The sequence below is a fragment of the Odocoileus virginianus genome, chromosome 6 (assembly GCF_023699985.2).
Source record: "Odocoileus virginianus isolate 20LAN1187 ecotype Illinois chromosome 6, Ovbor_1.2, whole genome shotgun sequence".
Lineage (NCBI taxonomy): Eukaryota > Metazoa > Chordata > Mammalia > Artiodactyla > Cervidae > Odocoileus > Odocoileus virginianus.
The window spans coordinates 86287569-86315353 of record NC_069679.1 but is presented as its reverse complement, the minus strand read 5'-3'; the positions used below and the strand labels follow the sequence as shown (position 1 = coordinate 86315353).

At 48.0% G+C, this 27785-nt stretch overlaps 1 protein-coding gene and 1 non-coding gene across 5 annotated transcripts in view; both read left to right on the top strand.

Moving 5' to 3' along the window:
- KCNK10 (potassium two pore domain channel subfamily K member 10) overlaps positions 1-27785 on the top strand; it is a 153684-nt gene that overhangs the window by 18785 nt on the left and 107114 nt on the right. The gene's annotated exons all lie outside the window — the stretch shown is intronic.
- Positions 18044-18117, top strand: TRNAE-UUC (transfer RNA glutamic acid (anticodon UUC)). Its single transcript has one exon. It is a non-coding gene; the product is annotated as a tRNA-Glu (tRNA).

Sequence of the window (27785 nt, the reverse complement as noted above, 5' to 3'; positions counted from 1 at the left end):
TCCCCTTTGACTGTAATGGGACCCCCTGCTTGGCAAGTCCTTGTGGCCTCAGCTTGGAAGGCCTCCCCAAAGCCTGAATTAATGAGAGGCTATGAACAGGCAGGGTGAGAACACAGCTTCTGCAGGGCGTGAATGCCTGCCTCTCTGGCAATAATCTCTGCATTCAGACTCAGCTCTAAAGGAAGCGAAGCCAACAGCCACGGGGGGTGGGATTTGGGGAGCCCTAGAGCCCCTGTCTACAGCTGAGCCCCAGCACTGCTTCCCATGACCAGCAGACCGTCTACAGAATCCACCTGCAAGGCAGGAGATGTAAGAGACACGAGTTCAATCCCTGGGTCAGGGAAGACCCCCTGGAGGAGGGCACGGCGACCCACTCCAGTATGCTTGCCTGGAGAATCCCATGGACAGAGGAGCCTGGCGGTCTACAGTCCATGGGGTCACAAGTGACTTGGACACGACTTAGTGACCAAACATCAGCAAGAAACTCTCTGCAGCTTCTTAAAGGAAAAGGCAGGGGTCTAGAGAGGTCAGGTGATTTTCTCAGCCGGCAAAGAGGAAACAAAGCTCGTGTTTGCATCCTGATCTTAACCTCCGCTGTGTGGCACGAGGGGAGGGGGCTTTGTTCCTCTCCTTTTGGGAAGAATAATTAGTGAAGAGCTACAGGGGCAGGGCTGAGCCACTGAGCAGCGAGGGGCTTCCCCGGCGGCTCAGCTGGTAAGGAACCTGCCTGCAACGCAGGAGACCTGGGTTCCATCCCTGGGTGGGGAAGACCCCCTGGAGAAGGCAGTGGCAACCCACTCCAGTGTTCTTGCCCAGAGAATCCCACGGATAGAAGCCTGGCGGGCTCCTGTCCATAGGACTGTAGAGTTGGACATGGCTGAGTGACTCAACAACAGCAACATAGCTCTTCAGAGCCTGGAGCATATTGGTTCTGAGGTTTCAAGCTAAAGCCTCTGCAATCTATAACAAGTACGGACGTGGGTGTATATTCAGCCTCTTGGAGAAGACATCCATTCATTTATTCAGTAATATTTACTGGACACCTTCCTTGTGCCTGGCTCTATTCCAGGCCTGGAGGTAAGAGATGAACAGCATAGATTTCCTGCCCTCCTGATTTTCTGCCTGGCCAGAGCGCTCAACCTTTCTTACAGATTCAGGCCAGTTTCCTGCACATTTCGGAAATCTCTCTCAGGCACGCATTTAACAAGTAAAGAAGGGCTTAAAACTTTTTATGCTAAGGGTGAAAATGAGGCCGTTTCTTTTATTTTTTATTAATTGTGGTAAAAGTCACGTAATATAAAACATACTATTTTAACCATATTTAACTGTACAGCTCAGCGGTAGCAAGTACATTCACCTTGTGCAATTCCCACTGTCGTCACCACCAGAGTTTTTCACTTTTTGAAAAACTTTTTGCAAATGAGGGGTCCGCATTCCCCCTCCCCCTGCTCCCTGGCCCCTAGCCACTACCAGTGTTCTTTCCGACTCCGAATTCAACTATTCTCGGTACCTCTTATAAGTGGAATCAAGCATTTTTTGTCTATACCTACTCTATATTGGAATGCATTTTTATGGTTAACGTAATATATGTCCTGAAAACAGAACGTGCCTTCTTTTTTCACCCCTATGCTATGCAGTAAGTTCAAAATAAGATCATTCTGATGTTACATTACTCTTCAAGAAAAAAATGTTTACTTTGTTAGTTTCCTAGGGAATAGGTGTTGATCCTGTAGAAGTCAGCAACATTCTGTTAGAACAGGCAGTGGTTTCAAAGAGAGCCTTAGAACTGCCTAGTTTGTATGGAAATTTTATTAAGAACACCTTTGTTAATTAGGGCTCTGTGGCTTGTGTGTGGATCACTGGAACCTGACTGGAGTTTGAGTTTCCCTGGTGATGACAACTCGTAAATTAATCTCAGAGGAACTGCAGGAGGTTGAAATGTTAGATTCTTAAATAATCTCCCTTTCTCTCTGGCAGATGGGAACTTTTTGCCACACATAATTTCCAAAGTATCTACATTTACATGTCTTCTGAAAAAGAGAGTGAAAATTAATCACTCAGTCCTGGCCGAGTCTTTGTGACCTCCAGGGTCCTCTGTCCATGGGATTCTCCAGGCAAGAATACTGGAGTGGGTTGCCATTTCCTTCTCCAGGGGATCTTCCCGACCCAGGGACTGAACCTAGGTCTCCTGCATTGCAGGCAGATTCTTTACTGTAGGAGCACCAGGGACGCCCGTGTCTTCTGAATGGGAGATTAGGGCTGTGGTTGGTTTGTTGTGAGTCTGGTGATCTCTTTGCTACACCTGGGATGCAGGGCAGACTGAGAGTCAAGGATGCTAGCCTGGGTCGTCAGGGCTAAGCCCTGCAGCCGCTAATGGAGCTTCCTGCTCTGTTTTAAACCAGTTCTAGCTCCCGAGGAAGCCCTGCCTGGTGCTGCCTACTGCTGGAGGTGAGGGGTGCATGATGAGAACGTGTCCGAGAGCTCAGACTTCCCCCGGCCCCAGCTCTCTGCCTGCGTGTCCACCTGAGAACCAGGGGGATCCCGGCACCCATCCCCTCCGTCTCAGGAGACTTAAATGAGATGATGTGCAGAAAGGGTGGGGCCCAGTGCCAGGTGCACAAGAGGCACCTCATCGGTGGTGGTGATGCTGTGACTGGCAGCACCCGTCCACTGAGGGTCAGAGTCAAGGGCGGCGCCTTGGTGCGGAACCGAAGACATAGCGTATCTTCACTGCAGCCTGGGTCACTCTGCTTGTTTTTCTCGTTAACACCTTGTGTGTGTGTGTGTACACACTTAGTCGCTCAGCTGTGTCTGACTCTTTGTGACCCTATGGTCTGTAGCCCGTCAGGTTCCTCTGTCCGTGGGATTTCCCAGGCAAGAACACTAGACTGGGTTGCTGTTTCCTTCTCCAGGGGATCTACCTGATCCAGGGATCTAATCTGGGTCTCCGGTGTCTCCTGCACTGGCAGGCAGATTCTTGACCACTGAGCCGCCAGGGAAGCCCCCCAAAACAGCTTTATTAAGATATAATTTACATAATATAAAAATGACATCTAAAACATACAGTTCAGTGGTTTTTACTCTGTTGAGCAATGGTTACTTCTATATGACGTTCTATTTTCTAAAACCTCCGAAAAGAAACCTCATCCCATCAGCGGTCCCTCCCTGATTTCCCTCTCTCTCCCAGTCCAAGGCAATCACTGACCTTTTTCTGTTTCCGTGGATTTTGTATGAATGGGATCATATGACATGTAGTTTTTTGTGATTGGCTTCTTTCACAATGTAGTTTCTTCGAGATCCATTCATGTTGTGGCATCCATGTCTACTTCTGAATGAATGTCGGTCATCCGAGACACGTAGCATTAGGTCCATTTTGAAGATGCAGAAGCCAAAGCTGCTCACGGCCACCCGAGTCAGAAGTGCTTGAGCTGGGGTTTGCACCCAGGTCTGTGCTGCATCCAAGGCCATTCTCTGCTCATCCACGTGCTGTCCTGTGATTGAGCGTCTGCATCATGCTAAACACCGTCTCCAGGGAGAGGCGTGTGTCCCGCCGAGGGTGGATGTCCTGGGCCCCTGGCCTGGCCCCTGCTCCTTGCTGTGGTCGCGGGAGGCCCTCTCCCAGGGCTCTGATAGTCTTCGCCCGCCTGATGGAGGAGGACGTGATTTCACGGCTGGACACCCACCGGGTGGCTTCTGTGACTGGCATTGGCCAGTCTAATTCTTTGGTCCATTTCTCAAGTATTGTGACTTGAACTGGGAAAGTTATCAATGTGAAAATGAAGGGAGAAATGTATTTTCTGGATTCAGAGCCCAGCAACCCAGTCACCTGATGGGAGGGAGGGAAGAGCGTCTTTCTTGCCTCCTTTGATCGTGGAGGAGAGCCCTCAAACCTCTCCCCTCCCCGCCGGGCTGCTCCTGAGCTGTGAGATGCTTGGCAGCCTGGGGTGGGGGGCAGAGCTGGTCATGGAAGGGCGAGGCCTCGTGCCAACCGGCTCCGGGCAGGCACCGGGGTCTCTGCCACATGTCCCGTGGGGGCCCACCGAGTCTGTGGCGGTGAGACAGCATACCCTGTGATGTGTGGGACCCCCACGTTCTCCCCAAACTGCTTGTCCCGCTGTCCTCTCCCGCGCTAGTCTCGGGGAAGGCCCCGAGTGATCCCTGCAGGTGCGAGTTTTCCATCTTGCTTCCTCCAAAGGAGAAGGAAAAGGGCCTTATGTATTACTGCCAGGTTCCTTTAGAAACACCATGAAACCCCATGTCGACTGAGTAGGACACGGTCTTCTATTTAGAAATTTGCTGGATGTGCCCTAGACCCAGGACTCTCGGGGCGCTTGTCTGGTAGATTTCTCGTGGAAGCGGCCCCACGCCAGCTCGGGGCGAGACTCTGAGCCTTGTGTGATGTGGCAGACACGTCAGTGCCCACCCTCACCCTTTCAGTGCAAACTGGATGACATGACTGACAGTCCTCACGCTTTCGACTTTTTCCCTGAACCGACTCAGTGGACACGGATTTGAGCAAACTCTGGGACCTCGTGAAGGACAGGGGAGCCTGGCGTCCATGGGGCTGCAAAGAGTCGGACACACCTGAGCAACGGAACAACAACAGCTTAACGAGCCTGCTTTATTGCTCCCGTGGAAGGCAGGAAGGACAGGAGAATTATAGCACCCCAAAAGCAGCCCTTGATGGTGGCTGATGGGAGATGTTAGGTAAATGCCCCAGTTCCCTCGGGCCTGGCTGGATAAGCCAGGAGTGTATTCTGCATGGGACTTCCTTGGTGCTGCAGAGGCTGAGACCCCTCACTCCCAATGCAGGGGGCCCAGGTTCGACCCCTGCTCAGGGAACTGGATCCCACGTGCAGCAACTAAGGGTATGCACGCTACAGCCAGAGGTCCTGCATTCTGCAGTGAAGATGGATCTTGGGTGCCATAACTGAGGCCTAGCGCAGCCGAATAAATAAGTTCTAAAAAATAAGGAGTATGTTCTGCAGTGGAAAAAATTCCACTCTTCTGTAGTGACAGCTGGCTTGATGCTGTACTTTCTGTCAGTTTTCTTGGCTGCCTTCTCATTTCTGTCTCTCTTTTCCATTTCCCAATGGTGCTTTCTTCACCTCCCAACAACCACTGTGCTCACGTCTTTTATCTTAGGATCAGCTTCTGGGGGAGCCCACGTTAAGACACATGGTAGAGTTTTACCTTGCCCTTGCTTCTCTATCTGGTTCCCCAGCCAGCTGGCTTTGAGTGAGAGGGTAGGGTAAGGCCCCAAGACGCTTCTCAGGCAAGCTAATGGGTCTCTGGGGACGTCGTCTACAGCTAATCAGCAGCTTTCTCTTAGCGGCAAATCCTGGTGCTGGTGAGGGTTCCAGAAAGCATGAAAAGAGAGCGAAGCCTTGATGAGCCTCATCTCAGCCTCATCAGACCGCTTTGTCTCCATCGCTCCCTTTCTCCGAAGATGGCAGAATGAAATGCAGTCGGTTCTTGTTTGCAGTACTTGTGTCCTGTACAACCTCCGCGAGCACCGAATTAGTGAATACGGAGCCACTGCTTCTAGGGGAAATCTAGGGTTAGGTTCCTGCAAGCCTCCGGTCACCACATCCCCGTCCACTGATCTGCACATAACCTTGTTTTAAGTGTGTTTCTGTTGAAAGACATCTCATTTAGTATATATCGTTGGCTCATTCACACTGAGCTCTCGCCCATGGCACTGTAGCTCACGGCTGACGCAAGCGTACCGAGTACACATATTTTCTCTCCAAGGCAGTGCCAGCCTCGCACTCATGAACACTAGACACCACTTAGCAGTATGCTTGAGTGCGATTTTAAACAGCGGAATGACCAGCAGAAAGCACAAAAATGTGAACAACGTGGCACCAAATAGACCACAGAAAGGACACTTGCTTGCAGAATGGGAACCGACACAGAGAAGGCAGAGCATGGCCTGCTTTGACCTCTGTGGGGAACATGTGTGGTGCAAGACTCAGTTTTGGGTCTTTTTTCTGCTCTGCACCTCGCTATGAATGACTGTGAAAGTGCCACGAGTATTGATTGGGGAGTTATAAATATGTTTCAGCAAGTAGGAGAATTTGCCTATGTGGAATCTGTGACTAATAGGGGTTGACTTTCTTTTTTTACCCCAGTGCATTAAGATTTTCCTTCTTTTCAGCATATTTGTTAGATGTGTGTCAGGCTCTGTGGTAGATTCTGAGATGTTAAGAGATGCTTCCTGCCCTCCAGGAGTCTCCATTCTGGTGGCACAGGGGATTCAAACTATGACACCAGACAAGGTACATCCCCCAGAAGGGACAGAGACAATTTCATGGGAGTTTGAAGGGGTGGGTCTGAGAGTACAAGACAGGATGGACTTCACAGGGGAGGCCGAGCCTCCTTTGATTGGTCTAAAGAGGCGTTTCACATTTGGGGCATTTGTTACATCACTGAAAAAAAGAGAAGCAGTTGGTCATCATTTCCCCACCTGCACCTGTACCTGCCCCCTTGCGTTTATCCTTCTGTGGGTGAAGCATGTCTCCTGTCTCGGGCCGACCCCTCCATTTATGCGGGGCCCCCACCACTTACGCTCTTTTGGTTCTCCTTCCTTCTGAACCCCGTCTTTCTCCCTCTCTGCTTGAACATTCCCGCTAACACATAAACATACTTCAGTGTCCCCATCACCCCCTGGACCCCACATCCCCTCCAGCCACCACCTAATTTGCTTTACACCCTTCACTGCAAACTGCTGGAAGGAAGTGTCTGCAGTCAGGGGCTCGATTCCTCACCTCTTCTTCTTTCTAACCATCGCCACTTCACAGGCACTGCCCTTCCCGGGGTTGCCAGTGGCTGTTGCATCCTCTTTCTGTTCTTTTATCTGAAGTGTCAGTGAGGATACTTTCAGCTACATGTGGAATGTCCCATGAAAAGAGGCTGAAACAATATGGACATTTACTGTTAAAAGAGTTCTCGTATCAAGGGGGGCTTCTAGGAGCCTAGGTGGGCTCCTAGTTTGCTTTGTAATGCCTCTGAGAACCCAGACTTGTCCAGCTTCCTGCCCTGCCTCCCTTCATCATGTTGGCGAAAGCTGCCTAATGGTGCTAAGAGGGCTGCAGATGCTCCAGCAGACCTTACGTTGTCTAAACACTGCGTAGGAAGTGGAGTGGTCTTTTTCCTTTTCTCTCTCTCTTTTTTTTTTTATCATGGAGGATCTTTTCCCTTTAGGGACCCCACAACCTATTTCTCCTTACATCAATCCCTAAACCTGCCAAAGGGAAATGATATTATTACTATTGGCTTGGAGCATTTAAGAGTTATTCCCTGCGTCGGGGCCCCACCTTTTTTGGGCGTGTGGCCACCGAACCAACGTTTAAGTGAAACTGGGTCTGTTAGCGAGGAACGGGGAGGAGCCACCCCCCTCTTCCTTGACACCTCCGGGCCGATCTGACCATCGGCCACTCCCTCCTTCTCAGCACGTCACTCCCGGCGCTGGCTGTGGGGGCATCGCTTCCTCTGGGTTTGCTCTCACCCCTGCGGGCACTCCTCAGCGTCTCTGATGCGCTCCCTGTAAACGACCAGCTGCCCAGGCGCTTGGACTGGAGGCCCCTGGTCCCTGTCTGGTTCTCCCCGGGTAGTATCAGTCGCCCTTCGTGCATCCTAGCGGGGGGCCTCTCCAGATTCCACATCCACCTGCCTCCTCCACGTTTCCACTCACGCGCCTGTCTTCACCTCCGAAGACGGAAGGAGGACCGTGGACTTCCCACCCCAAACCTCGGTGCCTCCGTGCTGCGTCCTCCGCTCCACGCGTGGCTCCGCCGTGTATACAGTTGCCGAACGAAACATCTAGGTCCGTCCTTTCTACCTCTAGCCTTTTCCACTCTGTTTATCAGCAAGTCCAGTCCATGATGACCTCTGAAATCCATCCAGAATCTGTTTCTGCTTCTACCCCCATCTCTCTGGTTCTGGCAGCCTCAGCTGGAAGGCTGACATGGTCTTCCCATTGGTTTCCCTATCTACTCCTGCTGCCTATAATCCATTAAAGATTTCTTTGCAAAGTGGTGCCAGTTTCCACTGCAGGACACAGGGAACTGGCTGCACGGATGCATACGTCCCCTCCCACCTGGGCCTCCCCCTCTCCCCGCCCACCGGCGCCGCGCCCCGCCCCTGTGGTCAGAGAGCACCGGCCGAGCCCCGTGTTACGCAGCAGCGCCCCAGCTCTCTGATTTACACGGCAGCGCCCCAGCTCTCTGATTTACACGGCAGCGCCCCAGCTCTCTGATTTACACGGACCGCCCCCCGATGTGGCTCTCCCAGCTCGCCCCGCCCTCCCCATCCGCCTGTGTCCACAAGTCGGTTCTCTGGCCTGTCTCTGTTCCTGCCCTGCGGGTGGGTCCTCTGTAGCCTTATCTTCGTTCCTGAATAAACCAGCTGCTTTCTCACCCGAGGGTTGCCGTCGGGCCCGCCTCCTCCTCCTGACGTCCGCTTCCAGTGGATTTCACGTGGCGGGCTCCTCCTCCTCCTGCAGTCTCAGCCCACGTGCCCCCTTCCCGGAGACGCTTTTCCGACACGCGCTGGTGCAGGTCGCCCTCCGTCTCTCTTATAATTCTGCGCATCCTGCCTATCAGGCACTGAAAGTTTTTCTCTCTGTTTATGAATTTAATAAGTAAAAACGAAAAAAAATGCCTAAATGAAGACCACTCAGATGGTATCTCCATGAAGTCAAGGGGAGAGAGTTTTAAGAAGGAGAGCATACTGAGGCACATTAGATGTTTTCCAAAGACTGAAGATAATGGTCATGACCGTGATGGTAGCAACAATCATGTGTTTTTACTGTGAGCCTGGCAGAGGGCGGGGCATTTTGCATACATTGTCCTGACAATGTTTCTACTTCAGGGAATGTTATCTTCCTGTCTTAAAGAGGAGAATGTCCACTGATGAGGCCAGTTGCTGTGCCTGAGGCATGGTAGCTTTCAGTGAACATTTGCTATGTGAGTGAGTGAATTTCCCTGAGGTTTGGGGCTCCCGGTGGTAAGGCTGAGAGTCTAACCCAGGTCTGGCTGAAACCAGAGGCCATTCATGATAGTTGGTACCTCTTAATCCCCTGCCCCTCTGTGGGCCCTCCCCACGTCCCATCCCCACTGGTAACGACTCATTGGTATCTGCGAGTCTGCTGCTTTTTCGTTATATTGCAACTTACTTTTATTTTAGATTCCACAGGTAAGTGATATCATACAGTATTTGTTTTTCGTTGTCTGACTTATTTAAAAGTGAAAGTGAAGTCGCTCAGTCGTGCCGGCTTTTTGTGACCCCGTGGACTGTAGGCCACCAGGCTCCTCCGTCCGTGGGACTTTCAGGCAAGACTGCTGGAGTGGCTTCCATTTCCTTCTCCAGGGGATCCTCCTGACCCAGGAATCAGACCCAGGTCTCCCGCCTTGCGGGCGGACACTTGACCACCTGAGCCACCAGGGAAGCCCCTGCTATTTAACTTCAGCATCACACCCTCCAAGCCCATCCATGTTGTTGCAAATGCAAACTTTCATTCTTTTTTAATGGCTGAGTAGTATTCCATTGTATGTGTATGCCACTTCTTTATTTATTCATCTGTTAATGGACACTTTGTTGTCGTTCAGTCACTAAGTCATGCCCGACTCTTTGCAGTGCCATGGACTGCAGCACACCAGGCTTCCTTGTCCTTCACCATCTCCTGGAGCTTGCTCAAACTCATGTCCATTGAGTCGGTAATGCCATCCAACCATCTCATCCTCTGTCGTCCCCTTTTCCTCCTGTCCTCAATCTTTCCCAGCATCAGGGTCTTTTCTATGAGTCAGTTCTTCACATCAGGAGGCCAAAGTATTGGAGCTTCAGCATCAGTCCTTCCAGTGAATATTCTGGGTTGGTCTTCTTGCTGTCCAAGGGACTTTCAAGAGTCTTCTGCAGCACCACAGTTTGAAAGCATCAATTCTTCAGTGCTTGAACTTCTTTATGGTCTAACTCTCACATCCATACCTGACTACTAGAGAAACCATAGCTTTGACTACACAGACCTTTTGCCAGCAAAGTGATATCTCTGGTTTTTAAACACTGTCTAGGTTTGTATAGCTTTTCTCCAAGGAGCAAGCATCTTTTAATTTCATGGTTTCAGTTACCATCCACAGTGATTTTGGAGTCCAAGAAAAGAAACCCTGACTCTGCTTCCACTTTTCCCCCCATCTCTTTGCCATGAAGTGATGGGACTGGATGTCATGATCTTAGTTTTTTGAATGTTGAGTTTCAAGCCAGCTTTTGGTTGTTTCCATATCTGGTGGTTGTAAATATGCTGCTATAAACATTGGGAGTATATATATATTTGAATTTGTATTTTGGGTTTTTAAAAAATATATAGCCAGGAGTGGAATTCACTGGATTTGTTCTATTTTTTGTCTTTTGAAAGATCTCTATACTGTTCCAGGGTGGCTACAATTTACATGGCCACCAACAGTGTACACAGCTCCCCTTTCCCCCACAGAGTGACTTTTCTATTAAAACACCCCAGGGATGCGTTCTAATGTTAAGCCAGGTTCTTTGTGCAGGGAATTTTTAATACTCAGTCTTTGGGATGAGTGCAGTGAGAATCCCAGTTGGATGATGCTGTGGGTGAGCACATTCTAAACCAAGTCCATGTTTGACATGAACTTGCTTTCTGGATGTGTCAGTTTTTGGTTTATTTTATTACGGGACATATGCTTAGTGTTTGTGGTTTGCTCAGCGCTCTTGTAGGTTGACTGAGACTTTACACAACATTAAGGACACACTGTTGGCCCTGGCTGACTTCACAGTTTCATCGGGGTGATGAAACGTACGTGTGGATGAAGGCAAAGTCACGAGCGAACACCTTACTGGAATGGATGAAGGGTGTGCGGTAAAGGTGAATTGTGATAAGAGATGGAGAAAGGCAAATGGTTTGGATGCTTCCTTTTGGGGGAAGGGATGCATGTGGCTCGTGGGGAGGAAAAGGTGGGGGAGAGAATGCACTAATCTCAGCAAGACAGTGCACATTTGCAGGATTTGCCTAAGGGGCAGGACGCGTGCATCTCCACCTGGAAGGATCAGAGTGGGTTGGGAAGAGAGGATTAGAGAACTGAGAACTGTCAGTAGGAGACAGGATGTGGCTGTTTGTCGGGAGCTACTGGGGGTTTCTGAGACCTGATGTGACATGAAGGAATGTTTGTCAGGGATCAATCTTGCAGTGGGTGTGGGACATTTGGGAGCAAACCAGATTCAAACTGGAAATGCTAGTGAGGGCAAGGTTTCTTAATTTCAGTCTTTCCTATTCCACCTTTGCTTTTTAATTTTTTTGCTTCATTTAGATATCATCTGTACCACTGTTTATTTTTCTGTAAGTAGATTTCACTTTTAAAAACCTAAATTTAACTGCCTTAGGTAGTAGTATCTACCACTGTTAATATTTTTCTTTGAGAACCTCATTTAAAAATTAAATAAATTTAGCCCTTCCCCCAGCAATAGTATTTATAACATCATAGATATTTTGATTAGTTACATTTTTCCTAGTGCACCCTATAGTAAACCTATGGCCATTAAGAAGGTTTCCTCTTAAGGTCAGAAGAAAGGTCACTTAAAGTGACACTAAAGTGTCATGGTCATCTGGTTTACCACCAGTGGTTCATGTGCTGTGCTTTTGGAACACTTGGGGCCTCACCACTTTCTGGTTGTGGCATGATGGAGTTGAATAAATGGAAATTAGCCTACACTTATTCAATCCTTACCTTGTACAAACTACTGGCTGAAGGAGATGAAAATATGAATTACATACAGTTTTTCCTCTTCATGGATTTGGAGGAAGCAGAGTGTGAATGGCATTTCACAAAGAAGGGGAGATATACAGACTTGATGAATCCAATCCCAGCCACGTGGGATGGATGGAGGTCAGGGCTAGAGGACCCAGTGGGGAAGTGCGGACGAGAGGTCTAAGCCGAGGGTCCATGCAGAGGTCTAGGGATTCTGCTGGCCATTGGCATACTGGAGTCAGTCATTTCTCTTAAATTACAAGGAGAGCAGTGTCCCCCACGAGGTATGGGATATTTGGGAATATTGATTGAATGTAGGAGAAAGAAGACAATGATTGTATTTCTGGTACCTATGGGGGAGGGAAAGGATGTGTCCTGCAGAAAATACTTGGCTGTGAAACAGCAGAAGCAGTGTAGGCTCTGTCCTCCTTTTATTTTGTCTTTAATTAGACACAAGGGAAATAGCTGTATAATACAGGTGTGGATTTTGGAAGCATTTAGGTCAATCCTGGAAAAGGACGTTGCTGCTCTTGGCTTGGACATGGGTGGAATGTCCTTGGAAACTCGGATAAGCATTTGAGTGGCTTGTTTTTATCCGTATGGTAGTCATTTCCCTTGCAATCTACCTATATGTAGGGAAACTTACATGACAGGATTTTTCTCTTCCGACTCCTTATTTTCCACCTGAAAAGGATCTGATATCCAGGAATCGTGAGTGCAGTTCTGCGTCAGCTTGGAGAGAAGACTAATATGAATATGGTGAGGCAAACCGCAGATGGAGGGTTAACAAGAGCAGAGTCTGGAATTGGTCATCCTCTGCAGAGCAGGAGAAGGGTGACCGGCTGACTGTCACCGGAAAATTTCCCCAGAGAACCTTTAAAATGTATGAATCTCCAAAGTCCATCCATTTTCATTCAATCTTCATCCCTATGGTTCCTGTTCATCTATTTCGTATAATGCCCGTCCCTGTAATGCCCAGAATGAAATGCACCAATTTTAATTGCAACAGATAGGACAGAGCGACTCTTGGGAGCTGCTTTGGACAGGAAGTGGAGGCTGACTTCTCCTAATGGGAACTGTGTAGGGAACCTGACTCACTTGCCCTTATCCCCATCACTCTGCAGGGATTGGTTGAGTTCCAAGGAGTCTAGAGCCAATTTAGTGATACAGAGGAAAGGAAAAGGCACTCTTAAGTGGATCTGTATTCCCAGTTATCAAAGACGCCAGTGCCTTCTCCGGGCTAACAGAAACCCAGAGTGTGCCCTGAGGATGATGCCAGATGTTTCAAAATAGGTCCTGAGTTTTATGGTCCTGATACAGCACACTTAAAAATAGCATCTACCTTGAAAACTGGCAATTAGCTAGACACTAAACTTTTAGAATCTATCCCTGTATTTAGGTTTCCATTTTGCTGAAGAGGCAACAAACAGTTCAGAGTGAAATTTGCTTATTTGTTTCAGTGAATTTAAGTGGAAGGTTTGGTGACATGATGTATTTAATTTTTAGCACCATTTTCCTATTGCATCAAATTCTCTTTTTAAATGCTAGAACCTCATCATCATGCGGCTATTAGGAAGGGCGTTCATCTGTTATCATGTAGCTGTTAGAAAGTGCATTTGTTCACGTATGTATTTATTCATTCAACAAGCATTTATTTTCTGTCTGCAAGGTTCTGTGCCCAGGACTCTTGAAAGTATGCACAAGAACCGTGTTTTGTACTTTTTAATGTTTCTTCAAGAGAAATGCTCTGTAGTACAACATTAATCCTAGGAAGCATTATTTTTTTTTAATGTAACATATCTGAAATCAGACTGTTATACATATCTGATTTGTTATACATATCTGGCGCCTTTACTGGCAATTTTAATTTTTCAGAAGTACATAAATAAGGGTGTGTTTTGTTATTGATGGTATATTAGATTTGATAGGAGATATTTATACAACACTGTTATTCATACCATGCTTTGACCAAGATTATGGCCCCATTTGGGGTTTCCCTGGTGGCTCAGATGGTGAAGAATCCCCTTCCAATGCAGGAGACCCGGGTGTGATCCCTGGGTTGGGAAGATCCCTGGGAGAAGGAAATGGCTAGGCACTCCAGCATTCTTGCCTGGAGACTCCCAGGGACAGAGGAGCCTGGTGAACTACAGTCCACGGGGTCCCAGACATGATTGAGTGACTAAGCGCCCATGGCCCGGTTTGGAGTTCTGTACTATTGTTAAGTCTCTAGCTGAAGCTGGTTCAGGGGTGCCAGAAGTCAGATGTGCAGATGTCCACATCTAAGAGAGAAGAGTCGGAAGGTTTATGGGGGTCAGGGGTTCAGGTTGCGGGGGCAGTAACAGCGCGATGGGCAGAAGTTCTCCAGCGGCCTGTCTCCGCACCTTCTTCCCCTCTCTGCTCTCTGCATAAATCCAGCGCCCGCGGCCCGGAGCGGGGAAGCGGGGGACAGCCCGCAGGAGCGGGGAAGCGTGGGAGCGGCGGCTTGCACTGGGAGGGGCTGGCGGCAGCGCGCGCCAACAGCGCAGTTACAAGGACAGCAGCCACGTTTGTCGGGACCCTCCTTTTATCAAGGACCCTGTCAGGGAGCGTTTAAACTAACCCATGTATGTGGAATCTAGAAAAATGGTGTGGACGATCTCATCGGGAAAGCAAAAATAGGGACAGAGATATAGAGAAGAAATAGTATATGGATACCATAGGGGAAAGGGGAGTGGCGTGGGAGGAACTGGGAGGTTGGGAGTGACATATATACACTATTGATACTACGGATGAAATAGGTAACTGATGGGAACGTACTGTGTTGCTCAGGGTGCTCCACTGAATGGGAATGGGACGGAAGACCAAAAGGGAGGCGGTACCCGTGTGTACCTTCGGCTGATTCACTTTGCTGTACAGTAGAAATGAGCGTAACATTGTAAAGAAACTATGCTCCAATAAAAATCAATTAAAAATATGCTTTAAAAATGTTATTGAGGTATAATTGACAAATAAAATGATAATATGTTTAACGTGTACAATGTGATGATTTGATATGTGTATATAGTGTGAAAGGATTCCCACCACTGAGTTAATTAAGACATCCACCTGCTAACATATTTACCTTTTTTGTGTGTGAAAACGCTTGAGTACTTCTTTCTTAGTTTCAATTATACAGTTCAGTATCATCAAATCTTATCTTACATCCTTGTGCCCTCTCAGTATTTCCCCCACCCCCTGGCAACCACCATTCTACTCAGTTTGGAGTTTTACTTTTTAAAAATTTTGCTTCATCTCTAAGTAACGCCATGCAGTATCTTTCCACGCCTGCCTTATTTCACCTAACATATGTCCTCTAGGTTCACACAAGTTGTTGCAAACGGCAGGATATTCTTTTTAAAGGCCATGGACAGAGGAGCCTGGGAGGCTGCGGTCCATGGGGTCGCTAAGAGTCAGACAGGACTGGGCGACTTCACGTTCACTTTTCACTTTCACACATTGGAGAAGGAAATGGCAACCCACTCCAGTGTTCTGGCCTGGAGAATCCCAGGGACGGGGGAGCCTGGTGGGCTGCCGTCTATGGGGTCGCATAGAGTTGGACACGACTAAAGCGAGTTAGCAGCAGCAGCAGTATATCTGTATCTATATATATCTGTACATCACATGTTCTTTATACATTTATCAACTGATGGACACTTAAGTTGTTCCCATACCTTGGCTATTGTGAACCAAGCTGCAATGAACATGGGTGTACAGATATCTCTTCAAGATAATTATTTCATTTCCTTTGGATACACACCAAGACTGGGACTGCTGGATCCGATGGGAGCTCTATTTTTAATTGTTTGGGGCACTTCCACGCTGACTTCTGCAGTGCCTGCAACGACTTACGTTCCCAGGAACACAGCAGAAATGTTCCCTTTCTTCATATCCTCACCTGCATCTGTTACCTCTTGCCTTTTTAATGATAGATATCCTAACAGTGTGAGCTGCTACTTCATTGTGGTTTTGAATCAAACACACTACTTGAAAACCAACAATCCTGTGAGATAGGTATCCACTGGGCATCACTGTTATCCTTGTTTCCTGTAGGAGGCGGAGAGGCTCAGAGAGCGTGAGGGACTTGCCCGGCGTTATACAGTGAGAAGGGGTAGAGCTGAGATGCAGGCTTTGATCTCTGGAGCATGAGAGTCTACTCCACTTCAACGTGCTTCGTGGCATCCAGCATCTCAGGACACGCAGTGAATTGAAGTCCAGTCACGAGAGGTCCCAGGAGCCAACCAGGCTCAGAGCAGGACATGAACAGTGATGGGTAGTAGCGTCAGAATCCGAGAGCAGGGCCACTGACCAGAGTTCTCCCGGGGTGGTGGAACCTCCCCTGTGTGCTGTGGCCCAGGTGCATGGCCTGACCCGGACTGGGGCCAGATGCCCGGCAGGCCCAGAAGAAGCTGGAAGCTTGATGAGTGAAGTGCTGAGGTTCAGGTATTTGTTGCTTTATTCTAATCAAACCCCCAAAGAGTGAAAGTGCTGCTGTAGCTAAGACGCCAGAACTCAGTGATGGATATTTTAATAAAGCCCATGATCCCAAGGGAAGCTGGCTCTAGGAATCAGCTCATAGTCTATCGTTGGGGGTGTAATTAATAATTTTAATTATGTTTCTAGTATCTGTGGAGATATTTTGCCATCATTGGAGTTCTTTTAGGTTTGGATCCCATGTAGATCTCAAGGAAATTTAAGATGTTTTGGTTCATTATTTAAAATCAATGTGTTGTTTTGCTGAGAGGTATTGAATAGCTGAGAGGAATTTTACGTATTATCAGAAAGAGTACAGTCTTTCAAAAGCCAAGGGTGGCTATTCTAATCTGGGAACTGGGAAGAATTCAAAGTTGTTCACCGAACTGTATTTCTACTTTTCTCTTGTAAGTATGACAGAACATAGTAGCTGGTCATTAATACAGAGGAAATACCACCCCCGAATGGTTAGAAAGACGTTTGCTCCTTGGAAGAAAAGCTATGACCAACCTAGATAGCATATTAAAAAGCAGAGACATTACTTTGCCAACAAAAGTTGGTCTAGTCAGAGCTATGGTTTTTCCACTGGTCATGTATGAGTGTGAGAGTTGGACTATAAAGAAAGCTGGGTGCTGAAGAACTGATGCTTTTGAACTGTGTGTTGGAGAAGACTCTTGAGAGTCCCTTGGACTGCAAGGAGATCCAACCAGTCCATCCTAAAGGAGATCAGTCCTGGGTGTTCATTGGAAGGACTGATGTTGAAGCTGAAACTCCAATACTTTGGCCACCTGATGTGAAGAGCTGACTCATTTGAAAAGACCCTGATGCTGGGAGGGACTGGGGGCAGGAGGAGAAGGGGACAACAGAGGATGAGATGGTTGGATGGCATCACCAAACTCAATGGACATGAGTTTGAGCAAGCTCCGGGAGCTGGTGATGGACAAGGAGGTCTGGCATGCTGCAGTCCATGGGGTTGCAAAGAGTCGGACCCGACTGGGTGACTGAACTGAACTGAACTGAAGAAGAGAAAGTAGGGACAGTATCCTTGAAGTTGTTTCTTAAGTTTAGGTGGAGAAGGAAAAGATCAGTAAATTCCCGGGTCAGGCTTCGGTGCTAATGGCAAGGCTGGTGCTGGAACTGATGCTGTGAAGACCAGTCAGACTCTCCCGTGGGCTTTGTCTGTGTAGCAGGTATGAGGCTGTTTCGATGTCAGGACTGACTGAGTCCTAAGCTTCATGGGCATAAACACAGCTGCTGAATAATCCGATGTATCTGTTAGGATCCTTGTCTATTACAGATGACCGAGAGCCTGGTCCCCATGGAATCCAGCCCCAAAGTGGACTATTGAGTCTTACAACTGAACAGTGAAGGCAGAGCTCCCTGTAGGCCTCAGGACTAAATGCGTCCAGGACTGAGCGTTTCTTCGTTTCTTGATTTGTCTCCTTTGCATTCTGCGTTCTTGGGCGGGTTCCTTCTTGGTAATCAGATGTCTGCTACTGGCTCCCGGGCTTCATGCTTCCAGATTCATGTCCTTCAGGAAAAAATAAAATTCTCTGAGGCTGGAACAAAAGTCTCACGTCTAAATTTTCTTGGTTCTGATTGGCCTGTGTAGGGCCGGATACTCATCTTTTAACCAATCATGGTGGGGCAGGGCAGGGATCAAATGTGCTGATTGGCTTGGCCTGAGTCATGTGCTTCAGTCCCAGAGGCTCGGCGTGAAGCCAGGTGAAGTCTAGCATGAGGGCTGAGAATTAGGCTGGCGTGTTTGCCCTAAAATCAAGGTGGGGAATTCCCTGGTGGTCCAGTGGTTAGGACTCTCGGCCTTTCACTGCTGAGGGCGCAGGTTCGATCCCTGCTTGGGGACATATGAAACCTCAAACTGTGCAGCATAGCCAAAAAAAAAAAAAAAAAAAAATCAGGGAGATTTTGCTACAACATGTAGGTTGTGGCTGCGGTAGGGAGAGAGGGCAGATGAGACTGGAAGCTGGGACGTTAGTGGGTAGGATATTGAAATCCAGGCAAGGGATCCCAGTGGCTTGGATAAAGGGCAGCAGGTGAGATGGGAAGGGGTGGGCAGGTCTGATTCACACTCTGGAGGGATCCACAGGATCTGCTGGTGGATGCGTTGAGAGTTATAAGAAAAAGAATTAAACATGACTGCCAGGTTTGTGGACAGAGCAGCTTGGGAGAGCAGTGGTATCTTTTTTTTTTTTAAAGATTGAAAGACTTGAGGGTTTTCCTTTTATTTTGTTATTATTAATTTTTAATCAGCTGTGCTGTTTCAGCTCCATGGCATTTGAAAAGCCTGTCAGATACCTGAGTGGAAATTTTAACTAGACAGTTGGAGATGGGAGCCTGGAATTTTGAGGGCAGGAGTGGAAATTGCAATTGATGGACAGGTGACTCTGTAAAGAGAAGGCAGGGGCTCTTCTGCCAACCGCCTGATCTGTCTGAGCGGTTCCCTTGCTGCCTCTCTGCCCAGTGCTCCCCCGCACCAAGGGATTTCTTCTGAGAGATGCCTGTTCCCCAATGAGAGCTTTCTTCTATGGGTTGGAGGTGGCAGGGCATTTCTGAACTAGCTTTACCTCATCTGAGAAGTTTCTGCCTAGGTTAAGGGCTTGGAGCCTCAGCATAAATCCCAAGAAAGCAAGAAAGGCCCCACTTAACATTGTCTAATTGCAGAGAAGCCGTTTCTTCAACTCAAACCTTGCAGGGCCGTCCGCTGCATAAAGCGGACAGCGCTTGCACAGCGGTGGGCAGTCAGCGGAGGGGGGCTCAGCTTGGCTGCCTGTTGTGCTACAGAGGACCACCTCTCAGGCTGCGACAGTGGGTACTGTTCGGCCAGGCCAACACCTGCCTCTGGTCTGACACTGACCTAGAGGCGTCCACATAAAGTGGCTTGGTGGGTCCCCTTTCTGTGAATGAAAAGATTTGCCTCCAGGTCTGAAAATAGCAACTTCCCACCATGCAGAACTGATTTTGCCATTTTCTTGTGTCCATGTAAGCTTAGGGCTTTGTTCTCTTGTACAAAAGTCAGCTAGAATTTTCTAGTAAGGTTTTTTTTTTTTTTTTTTTTTTTCTATAAAGGCTTTGTCCTTCACTCATAGTAGAGTGGAGCCTCCATCCTGGACAGCAGTGAGATTTAATGAAAGCATACAAGACCTACACACAGCAGCTGGCCCAGATCACACAACCAGTACCAGTCACTGATTGAGCTTGTTCCTGGGCTTCCCAGGTGGCACTAGTGGTAAAGAACCTGCCTGCCAATGCAGGAGACTTAAGAGATGTGGGTTCGATCCCTGGGTTGGGAAGATCCCCTGGAGGAGGGAATGGTAACCCACTCCAGTATTCTTGCCTGGAGAATCCCATGGACAGAGGAGCCTATTGGGCTACAGTCCATAGGCTCTCAAAGAGCCGGACACAACTGAAGCAACTTAGCATGCATGTACTCGTTGCTACTGTAACAAATGATCACAGACTGGATAGTTTAGGACAGCACAGATTTGTGACCGAATCATTCCACAGGTTGGACTTCCAAAGTGGCTTCTATGGGGCCAACGTCAAGGTGTCTGTGGGGCCCTGCTCCTTCTGGATGCTCCGAGCGGGAATCCTTCCCTTGTCCTTTCCGCCCTCCAGAGGCTGCCCGCACTCCTTGGCTCAGCGCCGCGTCCCTCTGACCTTTTCTCTCGCTCTCATGACTTCCCCGGTCTCTGGCCCCACTGTATAATGACCTTGTGATTACTTTGTGATTACAGGGGGTCCAGATAATCCAGGGTGATCTCCCCATGCTGAGCTGTGCTCAGCCGCCCACTCGTGTCTGACTCTTTGAGACCCTGTGGACTGTAGTCTGCCAGGCTCCTCTGTCCATGGGGTTATCCCTGCAAGAAGACTGGAGTGGGTTGCCATTTCCTCAACTCCAGGGCATTTTCCTGACCCACGGATTGAACCCACATCTCTTGCATTGGCAGGTGGATTCTTTACCACTGAACCACTTTGGAAGCCCAGGCTCCTCATGTCAATATCCTTATCTTAATCACACCTGCAAAGTCTTTCTACTGTGTAAGGTTCCAGAGATCAGGACGTGGATATCTTTAGGGGGTTATTTTCTACCTTCCATATACTGATTATTGTTATTTTTAATTTAATTATTTTATTTTTGGCAGCACTGGGTCTTCCTTGCTCTGCGTGGACTTTCTCTAGTTGCGGTGCTCAGACTTCTCCAGTTGTGGAGTGTGGGTTCTGGAGCCCAGGCTAAGTGGTGGTTGCATGTGGGTTTAGTTGTCCCTCGGCATGTGGGATCTTCCTAGACCAGGATCAGACCCATGTCCCCTGCATTGGCAGGAGGATTTTTAACCACTGGATCACCAGGGAAGTCTTCATACTGATTATTTTTAAAATTATCAGTCCTGAATATTCATTGGAAGGACTGATGCTGAAGCTGAAACTCCAATACCTTGGCCACCCGATGGGAAGACCTGACTCATTGGAAAAGACCCTGGTGCTGGGAAAGATTGAAGGCAGAGGGAGAAGGGGATGACAGAGGATGAGATGGTGGGATGGCATCACCAACTCAGTGGACGTGAGTTTGAGTAAACCCTAGGAGTTGGTGATGGACAGGGAGGCCTGGTGTGCTGCGGTTCATGGGGTCACAAAGAGTTGGACACGACTGAGCAACTGAACTGAACCGAACTGAAGGACCTATAGTGTTCCAGATCCTCTGCTTAGTGCTGGGCATAAAAAAATAAGATACAATGTTTATACCAAAACAGATATATGATAATAATGATGATGGTGTTAGAGATAACCACACTAATTGACATTTACTGAGTATTTACTGCATGCTAGGTATTTTGGGAGACACTTTAAGTGAATTAACTTGCTGATGTCTCATCATCACATTAAGGGAAAGGTGTTATTCTCATTTTAAGAATAAGAAGCTTTAGAGAGTTTAAGTACTTTTTCTGAAAGCCACTAATAGCTAATCACTATTAGCTAATCGTCCAAGAGCTAATGACACGAGTTCTGTTCTCTCTGACTCTAAGCTCATGCAATTAATTCCTGTGCCGTATGTGGCCCTGGAGGGCTTCCCAGGTGGCTCAGTGGTAAAGAATCTGCCTGCTAATGCAGGAGATGGAGACGCGGGTTCCATCCCAGGCTTGGGAAGATCCCCTGGAGGAGAGCACAGCAACCCACTCCAGTATTCTTGCCTGGAGAGTCCCATGGACAGAGGAACCTGGTGGGCTACAGTCCTTGGGATCACAAAGAATCGGACAGGACTGAGCGTGTACACACACATGCCCCTGGAAGGATGCTCGGGTACACCTCTGGCTCCCTTCTTAGTCTGTATGTAAACAAAGGTTGGACCAGCAGCAGCAGAGCTGATTATGTAAGTGAGCAGCAGGCAGAACTCCCAGGCAAGGAAAACACTGTATCTCTCCCATTCTGCTGTGGCCTGAAGCTGTAAGTTCATGGCCCTGACCTTCCGGCAAATGTTGCCTTGTCTTCAGGAGAATCTAATAGCCTATGTTAATCATAGGCTTGCTGTGGGAACTGCAACCCACTCCAGTATTCTTGCCTGGAGAATCCCAGGGACAGAGGAGCCTGGTGGGCTACAGAGTCGGACACGACTGAGCGACTAATACTCCACTTCATAACGTCCGAGCCAGCTGCTGGGTTGACCAGCGTGAGCTCCCTCAGGGCAGGTTAAAGGAGGGAGAAGGTTAGGAGGGCGTGTCTAGAGTCTGGGATGGGCTGAGGACAGGAGAGCAGAAAGTGCTGTCTGCCTGCGCCCCCCGCACCCCCCACTCTGGGCTGAGACGATACCACATGTGCAGGTCCCTGGATTCTCTCCCTCGGGTGGGCAGGCTGTGTGGGGTCAGGTGGGGCTGGGTTTTTACCCTTCTCGTTTTCCTCCTGGGACAACTCTCTCTCTACATGTTTGATTACACCCTTGAGCTTAGGAGATCTAACATCATTTTAGACACATTCACAGATTGGCTAATAGAAAAAAAAATGCTTGTTAAATTATGATGGAGAGATTTAGGGCATCCATATGTTCTGACTTCTTAAGACAGCCTTGATTTTTTTTCCTAAACATTTTAAAAAGTCTTATTGAATTTGTTACAGTGTTGCTTCTTTTTGTGTTTTGGTTTTTTTTTTTGGCCAGGAGCTCTGTGGGATCCCAGCTTCCTGACCAGAGATTGAACCCGTAACCCCTGTGGGTCCCAAGGCGAAATCCCAACCCCTGGGTCACCAGGGAGGTCCCCACAGTCTTGATTTTGAGGAATTATTTTTCAATAATGGTGACTGATTAAATACATCCTATGTGGGACTTAAGTTTTGCACATTTGTCAAGCTTGACACGGATACGATCACAGATCAGAAATACTCAAGGCCACAGGGTGGTTTCCTGCCTCCTTTCCCCTCTCCTCTCCTTCCGCGCTGTCTTTCTTTCACTACCTACTGTAGGGAAGACATTGGGTTTAGAACTTGGGATACAAAGATGAACAGTTACTAGTCCCTGACTGCCAGCGATTTATAGTCCCTTAAACGGATTCGTTCATTTTATCCAACAGGTATTTATTGAACATCCGTGATGTAGCAGGCACTAATCTAGGTGCTGGGTTGCAGCAAGAAACAAACCAGATCAGATCTAATACTGTCGAAGGGGAGGTTTACTTTAGTGGGGGTGACATGTGATAGCCAAGCCAGTGAGTACAGACTACAGTTTCATCTGTGAAGACAAGAAGGTCAGGAAGTGGGCCGGAGGCTGAGTGGTCCTTAGCATGCAGAGGTGCCTTTCTGCAGTGATGGGGGGAGGGGGTAGCATCCAGCAGGGTGCAGGGCGTTGAGGAGAAGCTTCCCCGTGAGAATCTGGGTGAGCGTATTCCAGCCACAGGGCTCAGCAGCTGGGAAGCCCCAGAGGTGGGAGCTAACTTGGAAAAAACTGGAGGCTGGAGGGTTTGGGGTTGGAATTAAGGTTGGAGAGAGAGAGATGGGGAGCGAGGTGGCTGCTCAGGAATCCTCAGGAGGGTTCTAAGCTGGGGGAGGTGGGGTTGAATTTGCATTTTAGAAAGAAGTCTCCTGGGTTGCTGTGGGTGTGGGGAGTGGGCAGGAGCAGGGTCAGCAGGATGAGGCTGGCTGGTCAGGATGCTGTCTGCACCTTGGACCAGGCAGTGGGGTGAGGGTGGGGAGATGCGGTGAAAATCAAGATATTCTTGGAAGGAGTTGGCCAGACTGAATAGATGGCTAAATCCGCAAATTCTGGGTAAGGTCGGGACTGAGGATGAAGACATAGAAATCATCAGTCATATGAGCAAGGAGTGAAACAAAATGTGAGAGGTGTCTGTTTGGCTTAAGAAGGGCATCATTTTTGCTGTAGAAAATGTGGCATCTAAATTATGTCAGTGGTGGGGAAGGAAGGAAGCAGGGTTCACTGAGTGCTGGCTACGTGACAAGCACTGTGCTAGAGGCTTCCCAGAAGGGCTTCAGAAACGTCCCTAAGTGCGCTGCGTAAGATGACCCACTCTGGGACCAGACTGTTAGATTTGAATCTCAACTCTGCCACTTACTAGTCATGTGTCTTGTTTACTCATCCGTAAAATGGGGTAATATTAGTACTTACTTCATAGAGGAATTTTAAATGAGTTAATATGTGTGACGTGAGTTGGACTATAAAGAAAGCTGAGCACCAAAGAATTGATGCTTTTGAACTGTGGTGTTGGAGAAGACTCTTGAGAGTCACTTGGGCTGCAAGGAGATCCAACCAGTCCATCCTAAAGGAGATCAGTCCTGGGTGTTCATTGGAAGGACTGATGCTGAAGCTGAAACTCCAATACTTTGGCCACCCGATGCGAAGAGCTGACTCACTGGAAAAGACCCTGATGCTGGGAAAGATTGAAGGCGGGAGGAGAAGGGGACAACAGAAGATGAGATGGTTGGATGGCATCACTGACTCGATGGACATGGGCTTGGGTGGACTCCGGGAGTTGGTGATGGACAGGGAGAGCTGGCATGCTGCAGTCCATGGGGTCACAAAGAGTCAGACATGACTGAGCGACTGAACTGAACTGCATATGTGTGAAGTATCTGGAGTGGTGCTTGGTACATAACGTATGTGCTCAGTCATGTTGGACTCTTTGCAACCCTGTGGACTGTAGTCCACCAGGCTCCTCTGTCCATGGGATTCTCCAGGCAAGAATACTGGAGTGGGTTGCCATTTCCTACTCCAGGGGATCTTCTGATCCAGGGATTGAACCCACGTCTCTTGCTTCTCCTGCATAAGCAGGTGGATTCTTTACCACTAGCACTGCCTGGGAATCCCTAATAATAATAAGCACACAACAAATGGTACATAATAAACACACAGTGAATGGCAGTGCTTTCAATGTTGCTGTTTGCTATGGTATATTCAACAGATGGAAGAGTCAAGTGAGGTGTGTTGTGTATACTAAGAGTATCATTTTAAAATCTTGTTTCAACTCGTTTGTTAGTCAGTGTATAGTGTATAAGATGCTTGGGTTCTGTTGCTAGTTTTTGCCGTGGTTCAGTTTTATGAGCTAGTCCTCTTCTCTAGTATGGACCAAAGCCACTTTCTGTTGCTATGGCTGCATAACCACCCCAACGTACTGGCATGAAACGAATGCTTTATTATGTTCACGGTTTGCAAAATCAGGCAGGACTTCACAAGGGTGACTTGTCTCTACTCCATGGTGGAGCTTTACCTGGGGAGACTCCAAGGCTGTGGGTGTCAATGGCAGGAGGGCGGTGGTGGGAGCTGGAACCAGCTGGAAGCATCTTTGCTCCTGTGACTGGAGTAGATGCTGAGTCTCAGCTGAGATCTTAGCTTGACTGTTGGCTGGAGCACTTCCACAGGACCACTCTGTGGTCTGTCTCCACATGGCCTAGTTGGGGCTTGATGCTGAAGCTCCAAAATGTTGGCCACCTGATGTGAAGAACCGACTCATTGGAAAAGACCCTGATGCTGGGGGAGACTGAGGGCAGGAGGAGAAGGGGACGACAGAGGATGAGATGGTTGGATGGCATCACCGACTCGATGGACATGAGCTTGAGCAAACTCTGGGAGTTGGTGATGGACAGGGCAGCCTGGTGTGCTGCAGTCCATGGGGTCACAAAGAGTCGGACACGATTCAGAACTGAAGAGCAACAGACAGCAGCATGGGACCTGGGTTCCAGCAGTGAGTGCTCCACGAGGACCAGGATGAAGTGCTGTGAGCCTTTAAGACAGCTTTGGCGGGCCCATGGTGTCTCTTCTGCCTTAGTCACAAACCTGTCTAGATTCCAGGAAAAGGAACATAGAATTCCACCGTCACGAGGGATGAATATCAAAATCACAAGGTGAGAATTTTTGGGATGGGAGATGTGGCCAGTTTTGAAAAAAATATGGTCTGCCTCGAGGCTTAACCAGGAGACCCACAATGAAGCTGACTGGCTCAGAGGATTCAATACATTTCTAAATTTTGGACATGCTCTGGAATCAGAGTCTCCTGTGTTTATTAAAGGACTTGACTGCTCTTGACCGAAGTTGTGCTGGAATTTGAGGGTGGACTCATTAGGACTGGGGAGCTCTCTTCAGTTAAGAGACACTGACGGGAGACTGACTTTGCGCAGGACCCTGTGCTAATCACTGTGGGGACAATCGGGACAGCACAGGAAGCCACCAAGCTAAAAGGTGAAGATGAGAGCTTTCGGTTTTCAATGAAGAGGGAGAAGTGACAATCCCTAATGACAGTTACAGTGAAACTAGTCAAAACAAGACACAAAATGAGTTTAATGCAAAGGTAGTCAGTTAGCATTGCCTTCAGTGTCGGGACCACATTACTCATTCTGTGGACTTTATTTGTTAATTAACTGTTATTATAACCTGCAATTATTAAATGCTTCCTATGGCCATTTAATTGGATCCTGGGCGGCCCTGGTGGTAAGGAACCTGCCCACCAATGCAGGAGATGAGTAAGAGATGGAGGTTCGATTCCTGGTTTGGGAAGGTCCCCTGGAGGAGGAGATGGCAACCCACTCCAGGATTCTTGCCTGGAGAATCCCATGGACAGAGGAGCCTGGTGGGCTCCAGTCCCTGGGGTCACAAAGAGTCGGACACAACTGAGTGACTGAACACACACACACACACACACACACACACACACACACACACCAGTGAAGACGGTTTGTTGTTGTTTGGTCACTAAGTCGTGTCCAACTCTTTTCAACCCCATGGACTGTAGACCGCCAGGCTCCTCTGTCCATGGGGTTTCTGAGGCAAGAACACTGGAGTGGGTTAATATTCCCTTCTCCAGGGGATCGTCCCGACCCAGGGATCGAGCCTGTGTCTTCCTGCGTTGGCGGGTGGATTCCTTACCGCTGAGTCACTGGGGAAGCCCTTGCTAAGGCAGTTACTCTCCTGTGTCCTTTGATAAGTAAGGGCGGGGGTAGTGACCCAGGCTGGCATTGGTACCCAGGTCTTCTGCTCCCACAGTAGATGCTGAAGGTGGCATGGCTGGTTGGTGCAAAGCTGGGAGTAGAACCCAAGCTCTGGATATTCTTGTTGGATGTCTTTCTCCAGATTCTTTGCTCCAGGTTTCTGGTTTCCATTCGTGTTCCACGAATCTTCTTGTTCCCAAAGAGCTCTGGGGACCCAGTGCAGGGGTTGAGAGGGACGTAAAGCTGGTGTGACTCTGGGGCCCTAAATCCCAACTGTTTGCCCTGCTTTGAGATATATTATATTATATTTATTATATTATATTGGGTTGGCCAAAAAGATGTTACACAAAAACCCAAATGAACTTTGGGCCAATCCAGTATTATCTTATACACAGTGCAACATATAATGATATAATTTAATATATCTGTAATATATAATATGATACATAATATCTAAAACTAGTGTGGAATAAATCAGAGGTGTTCAGATTTTTAGAACAAAATTCTCTCTTCAAATGTAATTTTGCCTCTATCTATGTGATTTCCCCTTAAAGTTTGAATTTTATTTAACACCATTGAATTTCCACTCGGAATTCAAACTTTTAGAACAAAACCCTTCCGTTTAAAGGAAAGTTTGGTTTGATTTATATCTTATATCTGTTAGGTTTCTCTGACTGACTCCTTCTTTCAAATGGACTTTTGTATCTACGACTGTAATTTCCACTTTAAGTTTAGATTTCATTCAGTTCAATTGAATTTGCACTGAGAATTCGAACTTTTGGAACAAAACCCCTTGAAGGAACAGTTTTGTTCCAAAAGTTTGAACACTTCTAATCTATTCCACACCGCTTGCTCTTGGATATTTTTAGTTTAACGATTTGGTCTGTAAGTAGTTTAGCTGTCATTATTCTAACTTCAGGCTCAAGAGCTCAGTCACTAGTTAAAATCTCTTCTGCTGGCAAAATCTGCATTCCCATCTGCTGCAGAAAATAACCTTTAAAGTGCCCATGCAAGCATAAACTCGTAGAACCAAAAGGCATAGAAAAGGGAGAGTTTATTCCATTTTTTAAAAAGTTCAGTTTGATTTAGATCATC